Consider the following 6,485-nt stretch of genomic DNA (forward strand, 5'->3'; position numbering starts at 1 on the left):
GAGAACACTTTCATTTACGTTTTTTGATGCATAAAATGTGGGGCCTTGATTTTCTCTCAATATATTTTGAGATCCTCAATGTCCTAAAGTTGAGGAAGGTTCTATGATTTTCCATATGCTCCCATCTGCTGCAGTTTCTTCACCAGCTATAGATGGAGTACTATTGGGCTCTGGGATAGACATCATCTGACTCTTAGATCGTTTCTATGGCTTCAACAAGGTATCATTTCTCACAATTTTACGTTTCTTATTTCTCAATGGCATTCTATTTTGTACCAACTGATGCCCCGTTGGAGAAATAATTTTATTTCAATTTAAATCTTCGTCATCAGAACCTCTACTTGCTTCTCCACAGTTCGGCATAGGGTAGATCTTATGCACTTTCATCATTACTGTTTCCAGAGTTTCTCTTATCTAATCTTTGCAACTCCTGGAGTATTTCTTTTTTAGGAAAAATAAGTTTTCTTGCTATTTCTAAACTATTTGAAATGATCACATACACTCAAAATTTCTACGTCCCAGGACAAACAATTTATCGGATAATATGCAAAGAATGCTTGACAAACACCAAAAATTACACACCTGTTGACGGACACTTGCAGATAAGAATGAGGGGAAAAGAAAGGTCACACGGAAAGTTAAATGCAAAAGACTTTCAGAAGGATTACAACCTACTTAGAAATCAATTGTGACGATGACAGTAGTATTTACCACATAATGTGCTAGGATATAAGGAAGGGTCACAATGACCCCCTTCCATCTCTCTAGGTATATCTGCTCGTATCTTTGTTGTTAAAAAAGATAACAAAAAAATCTTTGGTATACAATAAGAACATGCTAATTCAGGAAAAAGTAAGAAATTCCAGGTGGTTTGGTTTATTTTTAGCAGAGATATGTAAGCTTAAACAGCGTGCAGGGTCATAGAGACCCCTGTCCGTTTTTTTTAGTGTTAAGTGGTGACAGTAGAGAGATGATTTTCCCAGCCTGTAATAATACCTGGTCCTCTTGTGTGTGTGCAGGGTTTCCTGCGAAAAATCTGCTTGGTAATTTTTCTGATCAAAAATCCAGAAGAATGAAATATAATTCAAAATCTTAACCTTCTAAACTTTTCCCTGACCTTTATCAAAATCATAGATATAATATAACATTAGCATGCAGGGTTGCTTTATGTGTCCTGCACCTGACCGCATGACAAGTGCATACTTTTACAAGTGGAAAGAAATTCCTTGTTATTCCAATGAGTAGTACCCATGTGAACGGCATGAGTATTTGAAAAATAACTCTCCTTATTCCAAAATCCTGCAGTGCTTTAGGTTGCAATGAAACTTTTATTAAATTTTCAAGTGGTTTTTAAAATTTTCCTGATCTACATTATCACTGCCACATTTGAAATTGTGAAACCTTCCCAAATCGCCACGTATTTTAAGAATTTTTTCTGATTGCAAGCAGACAACTGATTCTCCCCCATCAAGAACATTTACTCCGCCCATTGCTTTTATTTCTCTCACTGTAATACAAAAATACCTGCCATGATGTGTGTGGGGCTTTCTAGGAAGAGAAACATTTCTTTTTTTGGGGGAAAAAGATCTTTCTTGCATTATTCATACTGAGCGTATATTTCTCTTTTTCTTGGTCCTTCTCTCCACTGGCAGTTGATTGGTTGGAGGGGGATGGAAAATATTTTTTTTATTGCAGAAACAGCTTCATTGCATTCAGGGCCGGTTTTAGATCTAGTGGCGCCCTGTGCAAAAACAGTAGTCAGCGCCTCCCCTCCTCAGGTGCGAATCCAGAGTGATGTGTCGGAGGAGGCGATTTTTGCTAGTCATTACTGCCCGTAAAAAATACGGGACAAATTCATCCTCCCATATTATCAGGCTCTTGGTGGAGCAAAGCTGCATTAAGAGCAGTGGTGTCTGAAGTATTTTTGACCAGTGGGTGCTCAAAACCAAAAAACCCCCCAAAAACAAAAAACACCATTACAAAATTATGGAATTTTAAAGTTGTGGGGGTGGCAAATATCCTAGTTACGGTCCTGCTTTGAATAGTGATTAAAAAATTGAAATACATATAGGAAATCGTCTGGGGAAAATGACTTTCACATGAAATATAGAATTCTTTGCATTTTACATAACCTTTTCTCGTCAATCTTCATTGGATTCAGCTTACGCACTGCTTATTTTTCAAATAATAGGATTAATAATGAAAATTAGAATACACAAACTCACCCTGATGTACCGTATATACTCGTGTATAAGCAGAGTTTTTTTCTGGAAAAATTTGTTCCTCAAGTAGGGGGGTCGGCTTATACTCGGGTCAGTTTTTGATGAAAAAATATTGACCCCCAATTCAGTAGTCATTTTTGTAGCAGAGTTCGACAAAAACGGGATTATTGTTCAAACCCCACAGAGAGAGAGAGAGAGAATGTCAACCGAGGCAAAGAAATCGAAAACATCATTGGCTTTGATACCAGGTGGGCTAACGGCGATTGTACAGCTTTTAGATGTGAGCTTCTACAAGCCTCTCAAAGACTATTTAAGGAATTTGTGGATCAAATGTATGAGTTCCGATAATAAAGAAACTACAAAAAGTGGTGCCTTGAAGAAACCTGCCATTGGCCTAGTGTGCCAATGGGTACATGAGGCGTGGAATTCTGGTTCCGCCGAAATTATGATCCGATCCTTCAAAAAGTGTTGCATCAGCAATGGGATGGACGGAACTGAAGATGATTATCCTCTTCGAAAGTGACAATGGCGATGACAGCCCAGATGAGGATAAAAACGAAGATGCTGCACCACCTATGATGATCTGATGGATTACGATGAGCTTGAAGACTCAGAAAAAACTGATTAGAAAGTTTGAATCGTTTTCTATTGTAAATTTCCGCAAGCTATTCATTTTGCATGAAAATATAAAAAACTTTTCTCTGAAATGCGCGGATTTTTTGGTGGTCGGCTTATACACGGGTTTTCAATTTATTGTGGTTTTGGTGGTCCTGAAGTGGGGGGGTCGGCTTATACACGAGTATATACGGTATTTTCATCGAAGAAAAACTTTTCTTACACACTCGAGCACAACAGTTTCAACTGTAAATCTATCGATTCAAGTCCGGTAATTAAGAGAAATAACACTACTCTGCCGTTAAGTTTCGAAACAAGATCCTATGAGAAAGTTTCTGTACGAAAAATCTACAAAGATATCGCTGATAACAGTTTCGTTTAACATCGAATTATATATATGAATCTTACCACTATCTAGTGAATTCGCCTGTTGGAAAATCCAAATACGAAATGCCTAGATCTTCGATAAAGTAATTATGTTTGTACTTCATCTTCACTGTTCACACCAATGGTTCTCAAAGTGTGTGTCGTGGCAGGGCCGGGCTTAGGAATTTCGCGGCCCGGTGCAAAGAAAATAAAAATTAAAAAAATATATATAATTACTCCCCGATTTACGAACTTCCCGAGTTGTGAACCGAAGTATTTTGGCCAAGTCTTGGTTTTACAGCATGCAACGAAAATTGTACAGACAGTGTGATGGAGATCAAAATCAGGATGTTGAAGGGAAAACAATGTTGACAAAGACTTTTTTATCATCATATTCATCTTCATTGTGTATTGGAAGCAGGGCCGCAAATGCGGGGGGCGGGGGGTAGGCGGATGTGGTGTTTTACATAGGCGGAGGAGGGGTTTTACTGTATATACTAATAAAAATATTCATGTAATGAAATTTAATTTTTTGTAACAATATTTGCCGTTTGAAATTAATTCAGAGTTGAAGAAAGACAGCCTACAAGTTGACCCATTATTGATGCTTTTACGATTCGTGACCAAATCGCACAAATATTTTTATATATGATGACTGGAATCATCATAATTAATTTAAATAACATATATTAAAAAACTATTTAAATAACATATTTTTGATGTTTAAAAAATTGGCCATGAATTTAGCACGTTTTTCTTTGTAATTAAGGTGAATTTCCAATTAATTAAATTTTCCAATTAATGGAAATTAAGCATAATAATTGTAACTTTGGGAAACCCCATATGACCAAAAAAAAAGGCAAGGTAATCCTATTTAAAAAAAAAATATATTTCTTTTGATGGTCAGGTAAAAAAAATTCAGATAGGAAATCGGAATGAAATTTCTGAAAATTTCATGTTTTAAAAACTGTAAAAAATCAAAATTTAAAAAACATTATGATACTCATTAGACCTTTTGGTTCCCAAAAATGTTCATTTGGGGTAATTCAAGTATTACGTCAGCATCGAGGGGGGAGGGGGTTTCAGATTTGCGGACATTTCATGACAAAGGGGCGAGGGGGGGTTTGAAGGTTGCTTACGTGATCAACCACACCTTTTTTTGATCTGAGCTGAGATCTTTGTCCTGATCCCACCTTCCTCTACACCTGTTATGTGTGTGTGTGTGTATCATATGCATTACTTTATTTCCAGTATGGACTTCGAGACGACAGCTTGTATTGCTTACCTAATAGTGAGAAATCGGAGAAATGAGCGACGCCGACGCTTTCATAGGTACTGGGTTCATCCTTTAACCAGCCAACGTTTCACGAAAAGTTATTTCTATAAACTTTATTCCGATATGCGTGACTCAAATTTATTGAAGAAATTGAAGAAAAATCTCTATTGCAAAGAATTACTCAAATTTGCCGCCCCTCTGAACTTGCTACCCCGGCCCGCTTAACACCCTGTACATACGGCATCAGGGCCGCAACTAGAGAGGAGCAGGTTAGGGTCGTCTTAAGAGTATTATGGGCCCCCCGGGCCAAGTGGTTTTTAGGTGGCCCTACATGGTAAATCCTTGAAAATTTCAATCGGATCTCATTTTAACGTTTTAGCAAAAAACCAATTAGTTACCTCATCCAAAAAAGTACAAATTGCCAGGAGGCCCAACTATTTCTAATAAATTTATGAAAAATTATCAGAAATAAAAATAATTAGACATCTGAAGGAATAAATTTTTATACTTGCAATTTTTCCGTATCAAACTTTTGAAACATTTATTAAAAGCCCAAGTATGAACCGGAGAGGAAATATGTCCCTAAGAGCTGCATTCCGTGTGTTTTGCTTTCATTATTCTGTCTTTTTGGTATTTATTTTTGTATCGTATATGAATGTGGCTGTCTATCTGTTGTTTTTGCAATTAAAAAAAACCATCTAGGCCAACGGTTCTCAACCGGTGCTCCGTGTGAACTCCCAAGGGCTCCGCGGCCCTCGAGGAAAATAAAAAAAGAACCAGTAAATTTGAAAAAAATAATTATTAATATTTTTGAATAAAAATAAATCAGTAACTTTGATGAATAAATAAAAAATAGGCCTACGGGGCTCTGCCATAGAAATTATATACTGGAAAGGGCTCCGTGGGTCAAAAAAGATTGAGAACCGCTGATCTAGACAAAACGTTGTATGCGGGTAATATCGAAGAGTGCACTAAGACAATTTTCACACCTACCGTTCTTTTCAAGCAGTTTTTGATTTACAAAGCCGCAACTAGAGAGAGCGGGTCCACTGTATCGAGTGCTGAACTAGAAGGGGCGCCGAATTGCCCCTTTAACACCACTCCTTCTAACCTTTCCTTACACGGGGACGCCAAAAGCTTGCTAGCTCCAGCTAAAAAAGTATCCAGCTGCGGCCCTGTATGTACCTTAAACCTTGCAACATACATACTGATGTACAGGGCCACAACGACATGCGTGGTCAGCCGGGGCAAGCACGCATTTTGGCGCCCCCTTTTAATATTGAAGGAGAGATGAAAGGTTAACATTTGCGCTCCTGTCTGGCTCGGAGTTCGGGGCATCAGTCAGTGCCGTCTTAACGCATGGGCCCACCCGAGCACGGCCCGGGTGCCTCAAGAGAACTAACATTTTTGGGAACTAAAAGGTCTAATGAGTATCATAATGTTTTTTAAAATTTGATTTTTTAGTTTTTAAAACATGAAATTTTCAGAAATTTCATTCCGATTTCCTATCTGAATTTTTTTTTCCTGACCATCAAAAGAAATATATTTTTTTTTAAATAGGAGAAAATAATTTTTTCCTTGACCTTTTTTTTAGTCATATGGGGTTTCCCAAAATTACAATTATTATGCTTAATTTCCATTAATTAGAAATTTAGTTAATTGGAAATTCACTTTAATTACGAAGAAAAACGTGCTAAATTCATGGCCAATTTTTTTAAACTTCAAAAATATGTTATTTAAATAGTTTTTTAATATATGTTACTTAAATAGTTTTTAATATATGTTACTTAAATAGTTTTTAATATATGTTACTTAAATAGTTTTTAATATATGTTATTTAAATTAATTATGATGATTCCAGTCATCATGTATGAAAAAATTTGTGCGATTTGGTCACGAATCGTAAAAGCATCAATAATGGGTCAACTTGTAGGCTGTCTTTCTTCAACTCTGAATTAATTTGAAATGGCAAATATTGTTACAGAAAATTAAATTTCATTACATGA

Source organism: Pholcus phalangioides, unplaced genomic scaffold, assembly GCF_987345545.1.
Source record: "Pholcus phalangioides strain wild (caught in Gottingen) unplaced genomic scaffold, Ppha-v1.0 ptg000029l_1, whole genome shotgun sequence".
NCBI classification, from domain to species: Eukaryota; Metazoa; Arthropoda; class Arachnida; order Araneae; family Pholcidae; genus Pholcus; species Pholcus phalangioides.